The sequence below is a fragment of the Lissotriton vulgaris genome, chromosome 1_1, assembly GCF_964263255.1.
Source record: "Lissotriton vulgaris chromosome 1_1, aLisVul1.2, whole genome shotgun sequence".
Lineage (NCBI taxonomy): Eukaryota > Metazoa > Chordata > Amphibia > Caudata > Salamandridae > Lissotriton > Lissotriton vulgaris.
The window spans coordinates 45,662,134-45,688,817 of record NC_141685.1 but is presented as its reverse complement, the minus strand read 5'-3'; the positions used below and the strand labels follow the sequence as shown (position 1 = coordinate 45,688,817).

Genomic DNA, 26,684 nt, shown 5'->3' with positions numbered 1-26,684 from the left:
CACCTCGACACCCCAAGACGAAGAAATGACCTCTACAAAATTAAGGCAACAAAACTGACAAACCACCTGCTGTATAAACAAGCGTCCAAAACCAGCTTTGATCATGAGGCCGGTATGAGAGTTGGAGGAAGGTCTCGTGTCTATTTGGGTCCATAGCTTGGAGCAAAAACCTTCTTCAGCTTTGAGCTGTTAGCAACATGATAATGTTTAAAAAAAGGTTGAAAACTTGGCTTTTTGTCCATGTTTGAAACAACCAGATTTACTTTCTTTTCTGACCTGTGCTTTGCCCCGGACACTCTTTGGAGTAGCTGTACACATTATGAGTCGCTTTACCATCATGATATGGCTAGAGCAGTGCTTCGCTATCTAAACTGGCAACAGACCAGCATTCAGTGCTCTAGGTGTATTGTTAACTCTTTCAAGCCAAACCACAGGAACCAGGGAAAAGCACAACAAAGTGGTGCCTAACAACTGAAGGCTAAAAGAAAGCGGAGTTCTGCTCTCTGAAGTACAGAGTATTGTCCCAATTTGCACTACCGGAAGGAAGATTAAGCTTTACCCGCAAGCAGGCGAAGCCATTATCCAATCTAAAGATTCAATCACCCTCAAGGAAGCCTTACTGATATTATGAATGTGGCAGGTATTTAGTGAATCTTGTATTTTTTTGTTAAATCGGAAATCAAGCGTCCAAAATATCACACACATACAGGGAATGTGAACATAACGCAAGTGGTTTATTAACTATGCTGACCCTTCAGGAAACACGGTCAGGAGAAAAATCTGGCAATTGCACTGAATATGTCAAGAACTTTAGCCAGTTAGAAACCATAAAAGAGCATCAGCGAATACAAACGGGGGAAAAACCATACCATTGCACTGAATGTGTGAAGAGCTTCAGTCGGTTATCACATCTCCAAACACATCAGCGAACACACACAGGGGAAAAACCATACCATTGCACTGAATGTGTGAAGAGCTTCAGTCGGTTAACACACCTCCGAAGACATCAACAAACACACACGGGGAAAAAACCATACCATTGCAATGAATGTGTGAAGAGCTTCAGTCTGTTATCAAACCTCCACACACATCAGAGAATACACACAGGGGAAAACAATACCATTGCAAGGAATGTGTGAAGAGCTTCAGTCGGTTATCACTCCTCCAAAGACATCATCGAACACACACAGGGGAAAAACCATACCATTGCAGTGAATGTGTGAAGAGTTTCAGTCACATTTCAAACCTCCACAGACATCAGAAAATACACACAGGGGAAAAACCATACCATTGCAAGGAATGTGTAAAGAGCTTCTGCTGGTTACAAGAACTCCAAACACATCAGCGAACCCACACAGGGGAAAAACCATACCATTGCAAGGAATGTGTAAAGAGCTTCTGCCGGTTACAAGAACTCCAAACACATCAGCGAACCCACACAGGGGAAAAACCATACCAGTGCAGTGAATGTGTGAAGCGCTTCAGTCGGTTATCACATCTACAAACACATCAGCGAACACACACAGGGGAAAAACCATATCATTGCACTGAATGTGTGAAGAGCTTCAGTCGGTTAACAAACCTCCAAACACATCAGCGAACACACACAGGGGAAAAACCATATCATTGCACTGAATGTGTGAAGAGCTTCAGTCAGTTATCAGACCTCCAAAGACATCACAGAATACATACAGGGGAAAAACAATACCATTGCAAGGAATGTGTGCAGAGCTTCAGTCGGTTATCACACCTCCAATCACATCAGCGAACACACACAGGGGAAAAACCATACCATTGCAGTGAATGTGTGAAGAGTTTCAGTCACATTTCAAACCTCCACAGACATCAGAAAATACACACAGGGGAAAAACCATACCATTGCAAGGAATGTGTAAAGAGCTTCTGCCGGTTACAAGAACTCCAAACACATCAGCAAACCCACACTGGGGAAAAACCATACCATTGCAAGGAATGTGTAAAGAGCTTCAGTCAAATTTCACAGCTCCACACACATCAGAGAATACACACAGGGGAAACACCATACCAGTGCAGTGAATGTGTAAAGAGCTATAGTCAAATTTCACAGCTCCACGCACATCAGAGAATACACACAGGGGAAAAACCATACCAGTGCAGTGAATGTGTAAAGAGCTTCAGTCAGTTAACAAGCCTCCGGAGACATCAGCAAATACACACAGGGGAAAAACCATACCAGTGCGGTGAATGTGTAAAGAGCTTCAGTCAGTTAACAAGCCTCCGGAGACATCAGTGAATACACACTGGGGAAAAACCCTACCATTGCAGTGAATGTGGCAGTAGTTTTACTTACTCTTCAGCATTAAGAAATCATCAGCGAGCTCACAAAGGGGAAACAAATCTTTTAAATGCCATGAATGTTTGAAAAGCTGAAGTCCATTATCACTCCTAAGCAGGCATCAACAAACACACGCAGAAAAAAAGCCTTCAAGTGCAATGAATGTGTGAAGAAATGTAGTCAATTATCAAGCCTATATAGACATCAGCTTACACACACTCTGTAAATACCGTACAACTGTAGTGAGTGTAGAAGTACCTTTAGGAAATCTTCCGCATTAAGGATTCATCAGTTAATGCTCACAGAGAAAAATCCTTTCAGGTGCAGTGAATGTGTGAATATCTTCTGTCAGTTATTAAACCTATGGATACATCAACTAACACACAGAGAGTAAAAATGGGCATTGCAATGAATGTCAGAAGTGATTTTGTCAATTGCGAACACACCTGGGGTAAAACTTACAATTGCACTAAAAGTGTGACGAGCTTTTGTCAATTTTTGATCCTACATAGCCTCAGCGAACACACACCTTCATTTAACTCACTTAGAAATAATCCCAAAGATGCAGTGAATTCAAAAAGAACTTAAGAACATTAACATTAATATCGACTCCTCTGAGGACATAGACAGGAGCAGAACAGTGCAGTTATTGTGACATGAAGGAATTATAGGAATAAATATATAATTATGTTAGTTATTCAAATACCAGATGAATGAAGACTCGACTATAAGAAATGAAGAAAACCAAAGATTTGTAGAATAATAAAAGTGTCTGTTCCCAGTGATTGTTCACTTCGGTACACATAGAAAAAACATGATATAACAGGAAATACACTGGGAGACTAGCACAATGTGGAATAAAAGAAAAGAAACACTGTTGGTTTTTATTTGGCGATGAAGAGTTGCAAAGAAAAACATCCTAGTGTTCCTGTTCATGCTACCTGTAAAAGTGTAGGGATGAATATGATTCTGCCTGCACACATTGCTATATTAGCATAAGTGAGTTAGTTGCGAAAACGCCATTTTGCTGCTTTTGCACATGACACTACATCTCTGTTTTTATAAAGACAAACTGCTTGCTTTTCCTTCACATGAGAATGGTCTGTTTTTCATATCTCTAAACCTACACTGCGACCTCAAGTCTGCACAAAGTGTTCAAGGTTAAAATAACAATGTATGCTGTTGATGCAGGTTGATCGCCCACGCTCTAGACACAACACAATCACAGCTGCTCATTTCTGAAACTCAGGTGCTTTTAATATTGCACTGCATGCATGAGTCTAGCACTTGGGAAAAACCTTTCAATCGACAAAGAGCTGTGCTGATCTGAGATGTGATTCACTTCACCTGACTTTGGAGGTATGGGGTTCCCGGTTTTAACCTAGAGATCTTCTATTATTATAATACCTAGCTCCTAGCAAGGGGAGGGTGGTACCCAAGGCGCTATAGACCTGGTTCCACTATCATTATAATATGATTTCTCCCTTTGTATTTTATGGAATTGTAACAATGTTGATTGTATTGATTGTATGCATCTTTTTACTTATGTTAATAAAGATACTGCATCTTAGAGCACGTAGTTGAAATAAACATTTTAAACTATACAGTGTCTCTGATTGCTCACGTTGTGGACATTTATGAGAATAAAAACAAAAGAGAGTTCTTGATTCCCACTATTCCTGAGAGGTCCCAAAGTCGCTTGTTCATTGGTAGCTTCGCTGTAGTACGGAGAATGAATGAGACACTGTTGCTAGTCGGATAAGGGTTCTGGGCACTGAGGTGGATTTTTGGTACACCGCAATACACTGAGGTCCTGGTTTCCTGCGCATAGTTCTGTGCATGAGCAGAATTCCCGCAACATGGCACCCAAAGTCTTGATTAGTGCTCGTATCTGTCCACAATACCCTCAACACCTTTTCCGGTTAACAGGTGTGACGGATTAACCTACCTATACGAATGTGTTATAGGTCAATTCAAGCATGAGATTTATGAAAAGGTTCACATTTTGAATTACAAGCCTTTGTTGAACTGCAATTTATATAAATTGTTTTTATTTTCTATGTCCTCATGGGTGATATTGACATAGCTCAGCATAGTTGGGAGGCGCTCCGGCGTCATCTGATGCAGTTTGGAGTAGCAGACAATGGTATGTCTGTTATCTTTGTGGTGAGTGCTGATTCGGCGTTCCCCTTTGAGCTTTTCTTCTCTTGGGTCACGTTTCCTGCAATAAATGCGGATGAGGATACGTTTCACACATACCCTCACACTGCGATTCCTTTGAACGATACTCCATATAGGACACAAGAGATTCCAATTTCGGCATGGCAGCATCGTGTTTGGTTGTAAGGCACCCTCCCCCACACCGTAACTCCGGTTCGGTTAGGGCCCTTGTCAATTCCTGGAGCCACTTGGCCAGACTTAGCCGGGTTCACACCATATCCACGTTATCTCAATGCCCCGATTGACGACTTGTGTCAACTTTATACCTCTTTTGTTGGGGTACATAGTGCTTTAGTTCAATGTGTTTCTTGCAGCGGAACAAGTTGGACTGGCCGGAATGTAGATTAGTCCAGTCATGGTTAATTTGGTTAATTCGATAATGGGCAAGCACCCTCAAACTAAGTACGATATGCCTTATTGGCTTGCTGAGAAATTTGACCAACTGGAAGCAGTGTTTCCTAATACCACTCCTGTGGAAATACACAGGATTCTCACAATTAGTTTGCAGAAAGACTTATTGCCAGAGGAGGTAACAGATTGTGAGATTTGGGGTAAAGTATTTGCAGCAGAATATGGGAAGTGTTTCTGCACGCCGTCTATGAATGTCTTGCCCTCTGTGATCAAGCATGTTCTGGATGAGCACAGTGCGGAGGTGGCTGTCGAGTTGAGAATGAGGCTCGTTGAAGTGTTTGACGTAGTTGCTGATCTCATCTTTTGTAATATAAAGGGAGATGCGGTTAACTTTCAGGTGTGGAATGCTTTGCGCCTTGTCCAAGATGCCGACAAACCCCGAGTGTTACCATAAATTATTGCGGAGGCTTATAAGACCATTGGCCGCAATAGTTTGGATGTTAAGCCTTTTGTTAAAACGGCAACTCAACCGCAGACTCAGATAGCAAAGTCTACTAAAGATAACCATCCAAATTTTCCAAAACAGAATTGGAAGAATAAAAATCAGGGGAAGCAGCAGTAGAAACAGGGGTTGCGTCCGGCGTCGCCGATACCAGCGTCTACTGAGCGCACTTTGTGCGACCACGCAAGAATTAGGTCTCCTGATAGATTTCAGGTTCCTGAGCAACGTTCTCCTAGTTCTTCACAGGAAACATCGCGTGCAAGCTGGTGGAGGAGAACACATCAGGGGTCGGGGTGTCCCTTAAGGACGTAAGCAGCCCTGCCCGTCTGATGGTAAAGGCAAGCAGGAAGACTTATTTATTTATTTATTTGTTTGAATTTGTATGGCGCACAGCTACCCAACAAAGGGTTTCCCGGCGCAACAGATCCCAGTGTCAATGCGGTTACAGGAATTAGATGTTGAATAGCCATGTTTTTAGGGCTTTCCTGAATTTGATGTAGCTTGGTTCAGACCGCAATGTGTGTGGCATTGAATTCCAAAGTGTTGGTCCTAGAAATGAAAAGGACTTGCCACCCATGCGTGACAACTTGATCTTTGAGATTTCAAAATTATTTGCCGTGGAGGAACGAAGAGATCTGGAGGGACGGTAGGGGCGCATCAGGCTTTGCAAGTATTTTGGAGCGGTATTGGTGGAAATCTTGTGCATGAAACATAGGGATTTGAATTTAACCCGATTTTCAATTTTTAACCAGTGTAGTTTCCTAATGTATTTGGTAGTTGGAGTAGTGATGGGAATTTTCCAGAGTAGTCTGGCTGCTGCATTCTGTACTGACTGTAACCTGCGGACAGTAGCTTTATTTGCCCCCAGGTACAGAGCATTGCCATAGTCTAATCTGGATGTAATTAGGGCGTTGACAACTGTTTCCTTGGTGTTTTCAGGTAACATCCAACAGATCTTTTTGAGCCATTTCAATATGGCGAAGCAGGTAGATGAAGTTTTTACTGCTTGCTGGTGTAGACTGAGTGAGTCGTCAATAATGACTCCCAGGTTGCGAGCCTGCGCGACAGGGGTTGGGGGGGTACCCATTTCAGTTGGCCAATGTTGGGGTCCCCAGAGTTCTTTGTTTTTGCTCAACACGATTAACTCGGTTTTCTCGCCGTTCAGTTTTAGGAAGTTTTTCTGCATCTATCCAGCGATTTTACTGAGTCCGAGTTGTAGGGAAGAAGAATTGTCAGAATCTGTCGCTGATAGCGAAAAAAACAGCTGAGAGTCATCAGCGTATGAAAACATTAAAAGCCCAGTGTCTTCCACAATCTTGGACAGGGGACTCATATAAATATTAAAAAGCAACGGGCTAAGAATGGACCCCTGAGGTACTCCGTGTTTGAATGTTCTTGTATCAGAACACGCAGTTTGCGAAAATATCTGAAACGTTCGGTTATCTAATAGTGATCTGATCCAATTAAGAGCTGCCCCGCGGATGCCTAGGGAGTGGAGAGTCTGGGCGAGGACCGCATGAGACACGGTGTCGTTAACACCCTCATTTTCAGAAAAAGAAAGTTGCTGCGTTAACCTTAAGGTATGCCACGGATAGTGAGAACACAGCTTCGGATCCTGACATGGGCATTAACGCTGCTCGACAGGGCAGCGGAGGTTACAATAGTGCGCAAGCACTGCGTCCATATCTGAAGGCGACAGCAACTGATACTTTTATCACAATGGAAACTGCTGACAGTAGGGTGGCTCCCCCTGACAGACTATATGATAGAGTTCTTTTAATAGAAGGTGATATCCAACGTGTAATAAAAGGGATTTTTTTGGGAACATCTGACCTCTACATATGACATTCTGTTAGCTGAGTCAGACTGGCCCCCGCTTTTCATTTTGGCTGCTCCAAGAGGGGAGGAGGTCACCCTCCCCAGCTTTCCGCACACCGTATCCAAGGAGCAGTCCGCAGAACTTTGCAGAAGAGTGTGCTCTGGTGCTTGCACCTGCGTTGTACCATACTCAAGTCGGGTGGGCTAAACTTTCTCCCAGACACGAGATTCCATTGCGGTTTATGCCACAGCCACCACCCCGACTTCCCATGCGGCGAGTGGCTAAAGCCCCCGTTGCGGAAATCCTTGAACGATTAGAATATCAAGGTGTGATTGAGACATGTGTGTCACCCACGAATAATCCTCATTTCACTGTTACCAAACCTGATGGGTCGTACTGCCTGGTTTTGGATTATCTTTGTGAAACAAAGGAGTTGGGTCCATGTAGGGTATGGGGTAGATTGGATCGTAATAAACTAGAAAACACAAGAATATGTCTACACCCAATTAATTTCCAAAAAAGTATTTCAGATCATAGGAGAAAGACAAACGTATTGAGTTGACCCGGTATTTTTATTTATACCTGTCTATTTCAACAAAAAAAAAATCATTCTTCTTTTGAAAGTTTTGCAAAAAAGGAGAAAACTGTACATTCAATACATTTAAATTCCAACATCTAACTATTTACAAACAAAATATTTACAATTTATTTACATAATTATCATTCCACAAAAAATTCACTATACAAACACAAACAATTGAAATTTTCAATAAAGTTAATCTGAATTCATAAATCAAATAAATAATGTCAAATAATGTAATGCTTATTGTTTAGTTAATTAAAACCATAACAATTTTAAAACAAGAACCAAAAAACGGATAAAAAACAGTATTGTACAAAGGTTAATAAGACAAGAATTTAAATATACAGTCACTTCATCTCTACATAGGGTCTCTAAAATGACCATTGTTAGTAGAATAAGAAAAAAGTCTGTTCCGTGAGTTAGCCATCACATGGTCATGCTTCCGACCCCTTTTAGCACAGCTTTGTAAACACTTTGAGACATTTAATCAGTCTGCCATTCAATGGGGGATCAGAGGGGTTTAGGCACGCCGTTATTGCAGCTCTGCAAGATCTAATGCCCCTCTGATTGAAACATGCTTTTAAAAGGAGCGCTCGCTCCTGTAGTTTCTTGCATGTGCAGATTAGGTGGATAAGATCTTCTTTTTTTTTAAGGGTGAAGAAACGAAAAAAACGTTATTCTTGCAGCAGAATAAACAATACTTTCCCCCCAAAAAATTGGCATCAAGGTATAGAAAATACATGTGTACGCAGTTCACACCCCCAGCACGGCTTCAACAGTTGCAGATAGAACAGGAGATGCAAGAATCAGATCCACGGGATACAGTGCAAGTACAGAAAAACTGACATAAGGAACATGTGCGTAGTCATCAGGGTAGTACCCCAGCCCCTACTCACCCTCCCCATCCCCCGCCACCCCTTCCTCAGGTTCCGATTCCTCGGACGAGAACAATGCAGCACTAGTAGCATCAGAGTCGCTGGCAGTCGACCCCACCGCACACATCATACGCCATGCAAGCAAGTCCTCCTGTAGCCGCTCATCCCTACGCGTAAGTTGCATGTGCGTTTCTTCAGCCAATGTCCATTCCCCCACATCCTGAAGCCATAATGTCATATCTGGCGCCCTTTGTCCCATCCAGGTTATAGCCACCCGCCTTCTAGCCAGCACTAAGAGCAGCTGAAGCATTTTATACGACAGATTCCTCTTCTTAGGTTTGGGGACCAGGGCTAACAAGCAATGGATCGGGGACAGGTCAAGACGCAGTCCCGTGACTCTCCGGATGTAGGCTACCACAACCCTCCAGAAGTCCCCGACTAGTGGGCACTCCCAAGCTAAATGGAGAAATCCGGCTCCTACTGAACCACACCGAGGACAGGCATCCGATTTATCCGCCGCAATGCGGTGCAGAGCAACTGGGGTTACGTAAGTGCGGTGCATGAAATTGAAATGGATTAATTTGAAACGTGCGTTACACGATACCTTCTTGGTGAGCGTCCCTATCCGCCCGGATAAGATCTTCTTTGTAGAAGTTGCACAGCCGGCATGTTTTGGGGCCTGTATGCAACCACGCGGGCTGGTCAGCCAAGGATGGTAAGATTCCAAAACGTAGTGTCATAAGTTGCATTTTTACATTAATTGAAAATGTTTTGCTCAGGTATGCCACCGGTGCAAGGGACTTATAGTGGTTTAACACCATCCAGGCATGCGACCTTGATTTAAAAATGTTTTTATCCAATAGAGACGAATGGCTTTTTGACGCCTTATATACAACTTGCTTGAAAGATTGGTACGGCAAATTTTTGTTCCATAATTCCATTGTGCATGTAGTGGAGAGGGATTTGGTGAGGTATTGATTAAAAAGAGAAGTTTTATCCTCATTTAATTCACACCAAAGAGCTTCGTTGATTTTTGATGTGGCTGCATTTAGTTTCAGGCGATACCAGGTTTTCACAGTCGCATACATTCTTCCTATTTTTTCATTTATTAGACCAAATTCAAGGCGGACCTGCGCTGGAGAGGCCGACCTTTGTATGTGGAATACTTTTTTGTAGATGGAAGCTATTAGTTTGTTTATGAGCTCTCCGTCCTCGCCATGGAAGGCAGCGCTGGCATATGATAGAGTTGGCAGGATTTTTGCCTTCATTACAGCAAGCAAGGGTTTATAGGAGGGACCCTTCAGCTTTTTAGCCAGTAAACTGAAGGCAAAAGTTAAGGCACTTGTTCTCTGAGACATATACTTTTTTTGCTCGGTGACATTTTTAGAGTTGTCAATGTAGAGGCCTAGGTATTCGTATTTTTTTACCTCCTCTAGCTGGGTTCCATTAAGCCAAATTGTCTTGGGACCATCCATGCCGCAACGGTGACACAACCACGTCAACTTGTACAGGTTCACGATGACTCTACACCTGAACACGGTCAGGAAAAGGAAGTGACTGAACTTCTTGGAATATCTTCGAAAAAAAATGTCAATACCGGAAACGTGAAAATCTATATGGGGAAGATTATATCGCCCCTCACAACAGACCATCATAAGAACCACTGGATGGGCAGGAATAAAGGAAACTAACTGGGGACAAGAAGGATCCAAACCCTGCGTTTCCGGAGAAATACTGTTGTGCCCTGAAGAAACTCCCTGGAAGGGAGTGACACGCGTTGGCTGATATTTTTTGTAAAATGCCTGGTGATTTGTATTTTATGAATGGATAAAAATAAAGAAATTTTCTATATACACGAATAATACTCTCCTTGGACTTCTGTTTGGTGCGCCCCTGCAAACAATTGAGTAAAATAAGCCAAATTGTCTGTTTTCTTTGCTTTTTGCTACCAATCACCATAGTTTTAGTTTTGGATGTGTTTATTTCAAGATTATGTTCTGAAATATAAGATGACATTTCGTTAAGGCATCTTTGTAGACCGATCTTTGTTTGGCTCATTAACACCACGTCGTCCGCATGTGAAAGATGCGAACGCCTCAATTCACCAAGCTTTGGTGGATGGGAGTTAATACTGTCCAGCCTTTGAGAGAGGTCTGATAGAAACAGATTGAAAAGGTGTGGGGCCAGGACGCACCCTTGTTTTAAGCCTCTGGCGGTCAGCAGCTTCCTCGATAGCCTGGGCCCATCACCTATCTTGATCCTTAGCCAGGTATTTGAATAAAATAGCAATATGCCTTTTAATACCTGGCAGGTATGTCCCAGGCTCGCAGCTTTTTCCACAGTAGGTGACGATCGACACTATCAAAGGCTGCTTTTAGGTCTACAAAGCAGAGGTAGAGATGTAATTTCCTCTGCTTTCACTTGTTCGCAATTAGTGATAGACCTAAGATATTCGTCGTCGGCCCTAAGCCTTGCCTGAAACCCGTTTGGTTAGCCGTGATAAGGTTAAGGTTGTCAGACCATGCCTTGAGATCTTCTAGCACCCGGGTGGCATAGTATTTCGCCTCTATGTCCAGCAGGGCTATCAACCTATAATGAGCTGGATTTGCTCTGTCACCTCCTTTAAATATTGGAGTCAAGATCGAACCTTTCCAATTTTCTGGTATTGTATTTATTTTCTCTATTTCTTGGTATAGATTAGAGAGGTAATTACCCCAAAACGAGATGTCGTGTTTAAAAATTGCTTGCCGGATGCCGTTGGGGCCTGGCCCACCGTCGTTTCTGCCTTTCTTGATTATGCGTGTGACTCCTTCACTTGAGGGGGACATGTAGTTTGTAGGTGGTGTCAGAGAGGCGTTTCCCTCTATTGGGTTTATTTCGACATTTATCTGGTCTTTTTTTTGTGGAGTAAATGCGTCTTCTGGGCTGGTAATTTCTATGGCCCCATTGAGTTTGCCATTTCCCTCTACTGAATCGTAGGAGTTTCTTTTACTTCTTTCTTGATAGAATGTTTCTGAAAACCTCATGGTTAAAAATTCCGCCCATCCGATTCTTGTATAGTTGAGGATAAAGCTTCTGCTGGTCGGTTCAAATTGTTATAATTATCCAAAACTGTTTTGAGTTGGTTTTCTTTGAGCTACAGAGGAGTTTTGCCCAGAATTTGTCATTGCTCTTTCTTTTATCGTCCCAGAGATCTTTTTTATAGCTTTTCCTGAGCTGCCTTGCCCTATCCCATGCAGCTGTATCAGGGGTTGTTCTTTTTAACATCCTTATTGATTTTTTATGGTTACGTTTCAAAGTTCGCAGCCGTGCTGTTGATGTTTTTCCCCGGGCGTTTGTTTGGCTGAGATTGTTTATCTTTTTTTGTCCAGGCGACATTAATGTTGTGAGATCCACTGTGAAGTTTTCCCACGCTTGTATTTTATTCTGTACAAAAGGGGGTGGTGATGGACGGAGCATCTGAATCAATCAAACACTCACACCCAGTCATAAGATCTGGGTTTAATCCATCACCGTTCTTTAGCCCACTCTGCCACTCCAGTTCAGACATGGCTATATGCAAATCAGTCTGACCTTGTGTCTCATGGGAACAGTCCAGCCCGAACTGCCAAGCCATGTCTTCCCGGGACCGGAATCAAGCTTCCGAGGACCGGTTTCTGGCATTCCATCCGTTTTCAACCCGGCTTGCTTGAATCCAGTGGCAAAGTGAGCAAGGGACTCACGTCTAAGCATACCCTGCCACACTAATGGCGGCCAAAATCGGTACAAAAGGAGCTGGTGATGGAAGGAGCATCTGAATCAATCAAACACTCACACCCAGTCAAAAGATCTGGGTTTAATCCATCACCGTTCTTTAGCCCACTCTGCCACCCCAGTTCTGACATGGCTATATGCAAATCAGTCTGACCCTGTGCCTCATGAGAACAGTCCAGCCCGAACTGCCAAGCCATGTCTTCCTTGGACCGGAAACAAGCTTCCGAGGACCGGTTTCTGGCATTCCAGCTGTCTTCATTCCGGCTTGCTTGAATCCAGTGGCAAAGTGAGGAAGCGACTCACGTCTGAGCATACCCTGCCACACTAATGGCGGCCAAAATCGGCTTCACTTGTAAATAACTTTTCTTTTTTTTTTGACTGAAGGTTTTCAATTGAATCGTGTGACCATTTTAGATGTTTTAAGTCAACTGTGTGTATGTTGCCTACTACTGTTGCATTTAACAGATGTTTACTGGTTTGTAGCCTAAAATGGATCAGCTGATATGAGTGGTCGCTCTTGGTTGTATGGTACCAGTGATATTGAAATTGCTCTATAGTCCAGTCTTGATCTTGTTTTTGCCCCATGGAATGTAAACTTGGGGGGGAAATCGTCAGGAGTCCGACCATTCATCACTCTTAGCCCGAGAAACTCTAGGGCATTTACGAACCCTTGGCCTGCGTGGTCGACATTTTGATCAGACCAAATTATATTGTCAGATGCTAGAAATTCGTCCTCATCCGGAGTATGAATTAAGTTTGAATTAAAGTCCCCAGTGAGGATCAAGTCCCACAAGGGGAAGGTACTTCGGATATTTGTGATGATAGTGATTAGTTCTTTGTCTTTGTTGGGTGCCAGTTTTTTTCTGGCCGTAGGGTGTGCGTATGTATTCATCAAGAGGACGGTTTTTGTTCTACTAGCAGGCCCCAATGTCAATTTGATCATTTGAATGTTTGGTCCTTCTGTTACCATTTGTTCGCTCTCGATTTTTATCTCTGCCGAAATGTAGACTGCCAGGCCCCCTTTAGGGCAACCAAAGGTTTTAGTTTTGGTGGCTGGGACAGTATAGTGGATGTAATTTGCCAAGGGGAGAGCTTCTAGTGCCCACGTTTCTTGCAGAGCTATTATGTCGTACGTTTCCCATTTTTTTGAGTGAGCTCCATTCTCCAACCATTTTTTTCCCCAAGCGATGTTCCACGAAAGCATCTGTATGTTGTACGGGTCTTGAGTTGCTGGGATGTTTTCCACTGGTCAGTGCCATGATTTCAAATTTAGCACTCCTGGCAGCAAATTCATAAATAATGAAGAGACAAAGTCAAAAGGAAGGAGCACGTCCTAAAATAAGGATGGCTTTTACAGCCAGCCAGAGCTAGTTCAAACGCTTAGTGATATTGATTGCTCCCTCAGATGTGCTGACACGTTTCTAGTCCGAGGAAACCAGTTCCCAGACAGTCATCAGGGCTTTGTCACTTTTCTGTGTAAAATGCAGAAAAATAAAAAAGTTTTAATTATCTAGCTTGAAGCCTCTATTCTTTCTGGTATTGCACTAAATGATCTAAAATATGTACCTGTTGGTCTCTGATGTCCTGGCCTCTCACGGTATCGTTTGGCTCAGAACACCCACGGTTCAGCTCTTGTTAACAGTCTGATGCGAAAAAGATTTAAGATCACACGAGACATTTCAAATGGCTTTTTTAGTCAGAACCTGTCCTCCGTTAGTAGTCAATGAACAGCGTTCTCTTGTGGCGGCAAACAAAAACAATTTAAAAGACTGGCCATTGGCTATAAAAACAGCCCAGGTGTCTTCGCCGCACGTGTCGTCTCTTTCTTAGATGGCATTGATCCTGATGCGTACTCGTACATTGATGATATTTATCTAATGTACGACGAATTATGGCCGCATTTGTGTCGCATTGACCGCATCATAGTTATGTTTGCGGACTTCGGTTATAAATGTATCTTTGCAAAGTCAGACATTGCGGAGTTCACAGTGTTGTTCCTGGGCTCAACAATGAAGGTAGAGGTCTTCACTTCCTGGAAAAATGCCCATGTTTATGGTCTCCTACAGCTCGGAAAAAACTACAATCCTTGCTGGGATTTTTGAATTTCGGGCGTACTTATATTCCCGATTATGCCCAGCGTATCAAACCTCTTTATGCTTTGATACAACCAACTTTTACCAAGTCATGCTGGCTGCCTGAACATTCAGCTATTCTGCAATTTTTGCAGTCTGATCTTCTTGAATCTAAGTACTTATTGACTCATGATAACCACACTAACCTGGTAATAAGAATTGTGCCTGGTGCCGTGGGTTTCACATACTTGATGTTTAATGAAGGAGACACAGTGCCTATCGCTTACAAGTCACACTTGTACACTTCGGCTGAAAAGCGATTTTCTTCTGTCGAGAAAGTCTTGACAGCTGTACAGATGGCGATTCTAAAAGAGAGAGCGCAGTCACGAGGAAAACACATGTTGGTTGTTACACCTTATACTGCATTTGAAGCAGTGATGAAAGCCAGTGTACCAAATTCTAAAGTTTTATATCCTAATTGGATACAATGGGCAACTTTGTTGACATCTCCGGATGTCACATTTATCTTTGACCCCTGATTGCAAACTCAGGAGTTCTTACAGTATGAGTTTGTTCATGCTGCTCCTCTGATCATGCGCATGCTTGAGGATTACCATTGTATCATTAACACTGACGGTTCGGCACAACCGGCGATAGGATCTTATAGCATTCTTATTCAGTGGCCGGCGCAATCGTGGCTGGTACCATGATGAATGGAGAATTCAAGTCCGATGTCGTGCACATGCAGACATTAGGTGACTGTGCCGCCAAGTTGGCAGAGCTACGTGCTCTAGTGCTTGGGTTAGTGAGAATGAGGGGTAAAAGGTCCCAATTCCTTACTGGCCATTTATTGAACAATGGTCCCTCTTTTTTTTCAAGCTTGCCCTTGGCATGGGGAAACCCCTAACCCCCTATTATAGCAAAGTTTGAGAAAGGTGTGTCAGGGCAAGCTTTGTTTTTTATAGTCTATTATGGAAAAATTCCAATTGCACGAGACGACTCGTACCGGCATTACACCAAAATCACGGAATCCCTATTTATCCACAGAAAAGAACGACCAGATATACTTCTTCAACCTGATTCGTAATGCCCTGAGGAAGCCCCAGGCCGGATGGCCATGTAAGGGGTGAAACAAGTGTTGGCTGTTCTCCTACGTACTATCACGAATATAGTAACACCTTTATTAAAACAAAAAAATGGACCAACGTGTGATTGGAATTTTTCCATGATAGACTATAAAAAACAAAGCTTGCCCTGACACACCTTTCTCAAACTGTGCTTTAGTGTTTGCATTGAAGTTTGCTGACCCTCGTTTGACTACTTTAATTGTGAGTGACTCTTATTACTGTGTTCAGTCCTTCAATAAAAATGTATTCTTTTGGACTCAGAATGACTATCGTGATTCCAAAGGTGGCACAATTAAGCACAAGATGCTATGGGTTTGAGTCGCAGAAATAAAGAACGTCTGCCTCTCGTAAATGTAATTCATACTCTTGGTCACCATCGTGTAGGAGTACACGCTGTTGGCAACAGTCTTGCTGATGAAGCAGCTAAGACCGCAGTAGCAACATATGTAGTATCAGCAGGAGGTGGCGAGAGTATATAGGGGCCCCGAGGACGCGAGAGTGGAAGGCACCCCGCGGCACATTCTAGCGTACATTACGCTGCACCAAAAGCTCCGGGTGGGAGACCTGACGGTCGAGGAGCAGACGTTCCGGCTATGCTGGGACCGGGCCCGTAAGCGGGCGGGTGTCCGCCTTATGTATGCCCCCGAAATTCCGCTGCGGATGGTCACCGCCCTCCCACATGGAGGCGACTGGTCGCGCTTGCTAGGATGGGAGGAGGCGGGAATACAAATGCTGGGTGATCTCTACGAAGATGGGGTGTTGCTGCCGTTCCAGGACCTGCAGGAGCGATTTGACCTTCCGAGGGGCGACTACTTGCTGCACGCAGCAGTCACGGGCGCTATGCAAGCCCACTGGGGGGAAGGGCTGCAGGAACCGGGCACCTCGATGGCCTGCCAGTACACTATGATGGCGGCGGGAACTTTTAAGGCTGTCACGTGCTTGTACTCTAGGATGCAGCGGGAGGCCTTGCAGCCCTTGGCAGCCCTGAAGGCCAAGTGGGAGCTGGACCTTCAAGTGGAGATACCAGACACGACCTGGGGCCAGTTGCTAAGGCGGGCACGGAAGAGCTCGAGAAATGCCAGGTTTCAATTGATTCACTTCTATGTCATTCACAGGGCATACCTCACCCCCGGGAAAATCCAACAGTATTTTGGGGTGACCGACGCTGCTTGCCCCAGATGTAACACAATTGGGGCGGATTTGGGCCATATGCTGTGGGATTGCCCCTCTCTGGGAGACTATTGGCAGGAAGTTGGGCGGGCCCTTAACGGCGCGACAGACAGGGATATCCAGTTCACTAAAGCGGTTGGCGTCCTTCATTGGTTCCCACACACGCCCAGGAACAAGACGACTAGTATATTTATAGATTTAGGGCTTATTCTGGCCAAGCGGGAGATCACGAGAAACTGGAAGTCCAGAGTGGGACCCACGTATAAAAGATGGTATGGGGAATGCCTGAGATGGGCCGTGTGTGAAAGTACTCTACGGTACCAGATGGCCTGGAGGTTGAATGATGAGAAAGCTCTGGAAAGGGCGACTGCATGGGAAGTGATGGTGCAGGCGCTCCGTGATATGGATGATGAGGGGCAGGAGGGCGAGAGCGAACTGGACGGGGCAGACCCTATCACTACACAGGAGAACACACCTTAGCGAATGACTACTTCCTCCTGCAACACACCGGACACTTTTACACTGTTAACCCAGCGCAGAGCGACCACGGGGGAGGGTGGGTAGGAGGCTGGTTTGGAGGGGTGTTGGGGTACCGAAATTTGGGGAGGGGGAGGGGTGAAAATCACAAAAGCAACCCAGAGATATTTGCCTAATGTAGCGGTCAGACGTTGTAAGGAGTTACGAGAAGTGATCAGGAATGAGGTCACCCACACCGAGGACGAGGTGAACCCCCCGGATGGAGAAGGAATGGATCATACTAATCTTGTACATGATGTATATTTATTGATGATTATATTGTCTGTACATTTCTATTGGTGATGCAATAAAAATGATGTTAAAAAAAAAAAACATATGTAGTAGCAGCAGTTACAAGGTCCAACAGTAAGAATGATGATGACATCTTGGCAGCTATAGTTGCTACAGAGATTGGTGATAATTACCCTCAGGGTTTCCCTTCTAAATACTCATCATTTAAGTCCTGATAAAGTTCCCTATGTGAGAATTAACAACGTTGGTGACAGGCTGATTCCCGATGCGTACCGCAGGCTACCCTTGATAACAGTCTCTCACGAAGGCATAGCCTCTGCTCATGCCGGCATTTCAGCATATGTTTCTATCTTAGAGCAGCGTTACTGGTAGTGGATTGTATAAATAAACTTGTGAATATGTCCTATATGAATGACCGTCCCGAGATCCCCGAAGGAGGTCGCTCCCCTTGCTGCTTGCTGCTGGTATCGTAGCGCTGCTCGCTGCCTGTGCCTGTGCCTTATTTACAAAACAGTAATCACTGATTTATGTAATTAGCGCTGCTCACGCTGCTTGTGCCTGTGATTCCGGACTTTGTTTACATAGCGCTGCTCGCGCTGCTTGTGCCTCTAATTTCTGGAGTTTGGTTATTTGGTGCTGCTCACGCTGCCTGTGCCAGAGCCCCAACTAAGATTATTGTTTTGTATTTAAATATTAATCCTGCTGCCTGTGCTGTGCCCTAACTCGTCGCGCTCGCATATTGGCTTGCAGCCATCTTGTTGTTGTTGTGGCGACCCCCAGCCCGGCTCTCCGCCCCGCTCCCCGCCTCCAAGATCATCCTCCCTTGCCCCTCGCCCCTCCCACTATCCATATATGACAGATGCATATACGCGCAGCGTTCTCACGCAGCGTTCACGCCCCAAGCGCGCCGACGGTGCGCCTAAGGTAAGCCCGTCTACGCCCGTCCGCGCCTGGACCGTGCCCAGCGCCTGTCCCCCTGGTCCCCGCCGCTCCCAACCCTCTAGATTCACATATGATGCCGCTACTCTCCTCGCCCTCAACTCCGGACGCACACCGCAATGCTGCGAAGCCACCCCAGGACGAACCCATGGCCCTTTCGCCTGCCTCTCCTGCAAGTTCAACTGCCTCAGACCCATCACCAAATCCACTTCCTCCATACACAGCACCGACTCTAACCGCCTGAAGTGCATCCTGCTGAACACCCGCTCGGTCCACAGACACGCAACTGAACTCTGGGACCTACTCGACACTGCGTCACCGGACATCACCTTCCTCACCGAAACATGGATGAACACATCTTCAGCACCCGACATCGCCATTGCCATACCGGACGCTTACAAGATTATCCGAAAAGACCGCACCAATCAAACAGGAGGAGGCATCGCCATCATCCATAGGAATACCGTCAAAATCACGACCAGCTCCGACGATAATCTCACAACCGCCGAACATCTCCATTTTCAGATCCAAACCGACCCTAAGACCACACTCAGAGGCACCCTCATTTACAGGCCTCCAGGTACCCGCACTCAATTCAGCGATGACTTCACTCACTTCATCAGCCCACATGCCCTCGCCTCCGAGAACTACATTCTATTGGGAGACCTCAACTTCCACCTTGAAAACAAACACAACAGCAACACCAACTCCCTTCTGGACTACCTGGCCAATCTCGGACTCAAACAACTTGTTGACACCTCCACCCATATAGCCAGACACACGCTTGACCCTATCTTCACCTCCAGCAGGCACGTCTCCTTCGACCGCACCACAGCACTCCACTGGACGGACCACAGCTGTGTTCACTTTAGTTACAAAACCACCCTGACCCACAACCGCCCACAACCGATGCCCCGGAGAAAGTGGAACAAAATCACCCAACTCCTCACATCACTCAACCAAAACCCTCCCACCCCCTCACTGGACCCACACCATGCGGCCACCAATCTCAAACAATGGATCACCCACAGCGCTGACGAATTAGCACCCCTGAAAAAGCTCCAGATCAAATCAACCAGCAAAAAGGCTCCCTGGTTCAATGATGACCTTAAAAAATCCAAGAAGCTATGCCGCACCCTAGAGAAAGCATGGAGAAAAAACCCAACCACCGACAACATGGCCACCCTTAAGACAGCCACCCGCAAACACCTCCAACTGATTCGATCCGCCAAGAAATCAGCATTCAAGGACCGGCTCGACAACAACTCTCACAACAGCAAGGAACTATTCAACATCGTCAAAGAATTAGCCAACCCCATCGCAGCATCTAACGACATCTCTCCCTCCCAAGACCTCTGCGATGCGATATCCATGCTGACATCCACAACAGTTCCCAGCGACCAACCCTCCCCACCGCCCTCAGATCCTAACCCGCCAACCAACAACCTTAGCGCTTGGAACCCAATCACCACTGAAGACACTATCCGCCTAATGAACTCAATCCACTCTGGCTCGCCAACCGACCCCTGCCCTCACCACATCTTCAACAAAGCTAACTCCATCATCGCACCCCATCTCCATGATGTCATCAACTGCTCATTCAACTCTGCCACCTTCCCAGAAAGCTGGAAACATGCTGAACTCAGCGCCCTTTTGAAGAAACCCACAGCAGACCCCTCTGAACTTAAAAACTACTGACCCATATCCCTCCTCCCATTCCCGGCCAAAGTCATTGAGAAAGCCGTCAACAGCCAGCTCGCCGCCTTCCTTGAATCCAACAACTCCCTCGATCCCTCTCAGTCCGGATTTTGAACCAAACACAGCACCGAAACCGCCCTCATCACAGCAATTGAAGACATCCGAACACTACTGGAGAACGGAGAAACAGCGGCCCTCATTCTACTCGACCTCTCCGCCGCTTTCGACACAGTCTGCCACAGCACCCTCATACAACGCCTTAGCAACATCGGCATACAAGGGAAAGCCCTGGACTGGATCACCTCATTCCTAGCTGGGAGAACTCAGAGAGTCCGACTTCCCCCTTTCATCTCAGAGGCCACCAAAGTCATCTGCGGAGTTCCACAAGGATCTTCACTCAGTCCCACCCTCTTCAATGTTTACATGAGCCCACTCACATCTATCGCGCGCCAACACAACCTCAACATCATCTCTTACGCCAACGACACCCAATTAATCCTTTCCCTCACCAAAGACCCCAACACAGCCAAAACCAATCTTCACGAAGGCATGAAAGAAGTAGCCGAATGGATGAATCATAGCCGCCTGAAACTCAACTCAGACAAAACTGAGGTGCTCATCCTAGGATCTTCCCCCTCCGCCTGGGACGACTCTTGGTGGCCTTCTGCTCTGGGCACAGCACCCACACCCACAGACCATGCACGTAACCTTGGCTTCATCCTAGACTCCTCTCTCTCGATGTCCAGACAAGTCAACGCAGTTTCATCCTCCCGCTTTAACATACTTCGCATTCTCAAAAAGATCTCCCTCGAGAAAAGAAAAACTGTCACCCACGCACTAGTCACGAGCCGACTGGATTAGGGTAACACACTGTAGGCCGGAATCACAGCAAAATTACAAAAAAAACTCCAACGCATCCAAAACGCATCAGCGAGACTCATATTGGACATCCTTCGCCAAGATCACATCACGAACACCTAAAAGACCTCCACTGGCTCCCCGTCAACAAAAGAATTACATTCCGTCTTCTCACCCACGCACACAAGGCCCTCTACAATCAAGGTCCCGAATGCCTCAACACTCGACTGTCCTTCTACAAACCCACCCGCCAACTAAGATCTTCCAACCAAGCCCTCGCCGCAGTCCCGCGCATCCGAAAATCCACCATGGGAGGAAGATCTTTCTTCTTCCTGGCGGCCAAAACCTGGAACTCACTCCCCACTCGCCTCCGCCTTAATCAAAACCACACCTCTTTCAGAAAAGAACTTAAAACCTGGCTATTTGACAAATAATTAACCCCTTCCCAAGCGCCTTGAGACCCTCTGGGTGAGCAGTGCGCTATATAAATGCCCGAACTTGAACTTGAACTTGAACTTGAACTTTCTTGTTATGTATGTCAGCAGATTAAACATTGAACTGCTGCACGGCTGCCACAAACGCAGCGGTACATATCTAATAGACCACTTGGTTGTGTTTATTTAGATCACTGCTGATATTTTTCTGCTGATACTGCGTATAAGTATATCTTAGTTGCAGTGGATTCATGCACACATTTTCTCTGGGTTTGGCCACAAAGGAGTGCTGATGCTCGAACTGTCATCAGAGATTTGCATGTCTTTGTGGGAATTTTTGCATGTGACACCTTTCTTTCTGATCAGGTCCAGCGTTCACCTCTAAGGTGTGCAAGGAAGCCATGGGGTCTTTGGGGGTGCAGGTGAAACTTTTGTCTCCATACCGGCCTTAGGGCAATTCTGTTGCGAATGAACTGTGACTTAAGGCAATCTTTGACAGCTAGGGTTTTAGGTACTACATGCACTAAATAATCTTCCTAGAAGATCTCTGGGTGGGCAGACCCCATACGAAATGATCTTTGGCATAAAAATGTTTGTCCCGGACCTTGCTAGTCTAGACATGGCGGCGACAGCCGTACCCTTTGATGTAGATAATCATTCTGCTGTGTTACAGAACCTACAAGAGACTCGAGACAGTCTTGCAAAGGAATACTTGCCCTCCACATATGGAGCTGAAGCTTCTCTACAGATTCCGGTAGATTCCGTAGTTAGCTGGCTAACCTGAGACAGTGACCTGGTCCGTGAGAAGGTGGAGAACAAGAAGGAGTTCAGACCCTCGCATCATGCACCCTTTCCAGTGCTTGGCTTGCAGGGCACAAGAACAGTCATTTTACCACCACTTCCGGGTCATAAGGGAAACAGGTACGACTCCATTGACAATGTCAAACTACAACGAGTGGCCGATTCTTCTTAGTATGACTCCTGCTGTCTCTTGTCCAGCACTGCTGAGGAATTCTCTTTTGGCCTCTGCTGACACCAACAGGCCTGACCTTGCTATAGAGATGTCCACAGTCACTAATCCATTATTAAATTTGCCAGCTGGCGATCCACATGAAGATACTGAGTATACATATCCCAGGGATTTGTCATTGCCTGGTGTGTAAACAAGTCTAGCTGACCAGTCTGACTCTATAACATCGAGTGTACCATTGAGGATTTCTACTATATTGGTTTAAAAGAATTCTTTTGGTTCCCCCTTGGACTTACATCTGGTTAGTTCTCATCTCCATTTTTTTGTTCATGTCGATTGGATTTGTGATGGTATTTTTTCGTCTGGTAAATGGACACTATGTAACTGAACGATCAAAAATCTGATTAATTGATGGAACTTTGGCCCCACACTCCTCATCACACATCATGTAAAGAGACCAGACTTTTGTCAACATCACAGCCTAGCCCGTGCTAGATGTTATTGTATGAGATGCTGTAAAATTTCAAATTCATGGACCCACAGAGGTGGTTAATGTTCCTAATGTACTTCGTGTTCCAATGGGAGTTGTTGTGAAACAAAACATACATTCTGATGTTTGGGGTGTTCAAGCCATTGAACCTCTCTTTTCTGATTTGAAATATTATGCTGCCTTTCATGCTGATAATTTATATTTAGACTCCGCAAACTACGCCGACTTGTTCTGTTACCAACACTATGGCCATCACTTTCTGCATAAGGCTAATACATTTAGAAATGTGGTTAATTACACCCAATGGGAACATTGTCCTACTCCCATAGAAGGCAGCTCAAATACCCTTTTGAATAAATTCACATATTTTACTGACTTTGATCGGTCTAACCCAAGCTCATTTTATTTTAAATTTAATTACAAACGCGAATTCGAAAGTGAGACTTACGCAGTTAAAATTATTGTATTCCAAATCCTTTATGGATCAGTTAGCAGTGGATGGCTACAAGCTATGGAAAGATGCCATAGATCTTAAATCTGTTTGGGGTTCTAGACCCTGGCAAGGACAGGACACTGAAGCTTTACACCGAGCATGTCTTATTCCGGGCCACATGTTGTTTTTAAATAGTACGCTCTCACAAACAACTTGTCTTAGTTTGGCCACTTCAAAACACTTGAATACCCCTAAAAGTCCAAATCTGCATGCTTACCCTAATTGGAGCAATCATACTGATAGGTCCCTTGATGAATTACAATCTTTAATTTCAAATTCCTCCTTTAACATTTTGTCCCTGGATCTTGAGGGTTGGCTGTTGTGGCCAACAAGTTCTGATTCTTGTCGACATGGCTTTCTGGATTTTAGCCCCTGGCCTTACACAGGACACTACTGATCCCCGTTTTCAAACTTCCCATTTAGTTACCATCTAGTCAGTGGGGAAATGATGTCAAAATTGGCTGAAACATTCCACCCTTTCGTCTGTTAAACATCTTTTACCTTTGTTGACCGACAATGTTGATTCAACTGATTTTGTTAAGGGTCCTGTGAGTGGAAGATTTAAAAGATATATATGTGCTATTTACTATGAAGTTTGGGAACTGTCGCAGGATGAGGCTGCTTCCCGTTTAAGAGCAATAGACCAAGCTAATTTGGAAAAAGTGCTTGCTCTCATTGATAATAGCATTAACACACTCTCTTCCAGGATTTACACCTTGCATAATATTGTTTCATCTGTTGTGCATATTGTGCAAGATGATGTTTCTGTTTTGTTCCATGGTCAAAATCAATTGTGGTCCATCACGCAGTTTGCATGGACCTTTCAAACTTTAAAATCTGGGAAAGTGCCTTCGGACTACATTAATATTTCGTCAGTGTTTTTACCGTTTAATTTAACAGAAAATCAACAGTTCATGTCTATGAAGGATGCGTCACATTCTCTATTGCATATAAAAAAATTAGAAGCATTACCATTTTCTGTAGCCAAATCTAATTCAGCTGAGTGGCTCATCCATGGTATAATAACATTGCCTTTTCCTCTGTTTAAGTTAAGCTCATGTATGAAACACTATGCCCTGGGTAGATATGAACCACTTGGTACCGCTTTTCTCCATGAAGTTTGGTCTCTGCCCTTCTCATACAGATGTCTGATGGATGGCTAAGAGGTTTACTTAAAAGGGGAGGAGTGTACTTCCTCACCTGATCATTCACTCGTATGCAAGAATGTTCAATTGCACGACATGTGTAATGTGGAGGCTCCGAATTTAGCTTGCATTTTGAAGGGAATTCCTGTGCCAGCTATCGTACCAACATTCACACTATTAGCTAACGGTAGCTATTTGCTTTTAAATATTGACACTTGCTGCGGGATGTTGGCTGGAATTCCGTACATTGTCACTGTTTCACAGCGAGTAGTTTCCTGTAAAAATTTGCTTTTCCCGTCCCCCCATGGGAGGCTTGATATCTCGATTTGGCCTTCCATTCTGACCCGAAAGCAGAGTTCAACAAGTTGAACAGAATAAGAGCTTTATTGTCTCAAACAGAAATCGCTCTCACTTGTTCTCGTGAAACATTTGTCCGTCATGATGCTAACACGTGTACAGAAGTACACACGCTTTTAAATACCGATCTCCCACTTCATTTTGGCGCTTTAATCCACACTATCTTTAATGCCTCGACCACTACAGGCCTGGCCCACTTTTTTAAAACTGTTAGCTCCGGCCTTGTGACTAAATTCCAAACTATATTTGGTGTGTTACTGGCATTTTTTCATTCTATTTTTTCCAGCATCTCTGGCGGCTTCCCCTTGTTCCATTGCCTGGATTGCCAATTCGAATGGGCATTAAAACTCTGTCTCTCAAATACGGTGTCTCCTGCTCCTGATTTCGACCATCTATTGAGTCCCTTAGTGGCTCATGAGCTGGCCTGTTCTGGAATCGGGATTATGGTCTGTGAAGCAGCACACTGAGTTTTACCGAATTGGGACATATATACGTCTGCGCATGACTTCCTGGAACAAAGTTATCTTGACGTAAACGCAAGTTGTCCTCTGATTGTGCTAGAGGCTCCCACAATTGAAGAACATGTATGTTCATTTCCGTTACTAAATTGAATGGCAGACCTCTTTACTGACAATAACAATGACTTCCTTTTGGAGGCTGTTGCGACATACTGTGCATACACGCTGATGGATTTGATTGGCAACTATCCAGCATGCGATGCATCACTCAAGTTTTTTGCTTCTCCCAGTGATGTTATTTTTTTTTCACACTTGTATTTTTGTTTCTTTTTTAATAGACATTCTTTCTTTTTGCCCCTTTCATTTCCTCGTGACCAATTTTTTGACAAGAATGAACTTATTTCTGTTTCGGATGAATTGGAACTCTGCATCCTTCTTATGTTTCTTTTCGTGCATTGACCCGATCAAGGGAGGGTGTATTGAGGATACGGTTCTGCCTGCACACATTGCTATGTTAGCATAAGTGAGTTAGTTGCTCAAACGCCATTTTGCTGCTTTTGCACATAACACTACATGTCTCTGTTTTTATAAAGACAAACTGCTTGCTTTTCCTTCACATGAGAATGGTCTGTTTTTCACATCTCTAGACTCACACTGCGGCCTCAAATCTGCACAAAGTGTTCAAGGGTAAAATAACAATGTGTGCTGTTGATGCAGGTTGATCGGCCCACGCTCTAGACACAACACAAACACAGCTGCTCCTTTCTGAAACTCAGGTGCTTTTAATATTGCACTGCATGCATGAGACGAGCACTTGGAAAAAATCTTTGAATCGACAAAGAGCTGTGCTGATCTGGGATGTGATTCACTTCACCTGACTTTGGAGGTATGCGGTCCCCGTTTTAACCTAGAGGTCTTCTGTTATTATAAGACATAGCTCCATGCCAAGGGATGGTGGTACACAAGGCGCTATAGACCTGGTTCCACTAACATTATAATAGGATTTATCCCTTTGAATTTTATGGAATTGTAACAATGCTGATTGTATTGATTTTATGCATCTTTTTACTTATGTCGGTAAAGATACTGCATCTTAGAGCACGTAGTTGAAATAAGCATTTTAAACTATACCGTGTCTCTGATTACTCACGTTGTGGACATTTATGAGAATAAAAACAAAAGAGTGTTCTTAATGCCCACTATTCCTGAGAGGTCCCAAAGTGTCTTGTTCTGAGTTGTCTAATCATAGTTAGCTTTGTTGTAGTACCGAGAATGAATCAGGCACTGT

General features: G+C 44.6%; 1 pseudogene; it reads left to right on the top strand.

The window, feature by feature from the left end:
* Positions 1 to 164: 164 nt before the first annotated feature.
* Positions 165 to 2,954, top strand: LOC147737151 (uncharacterized; annotated as a pseudogene).
* The last annotated feature ends 23,730 nt before the right edge of the window (positions 2,955 to 26,684 follow it).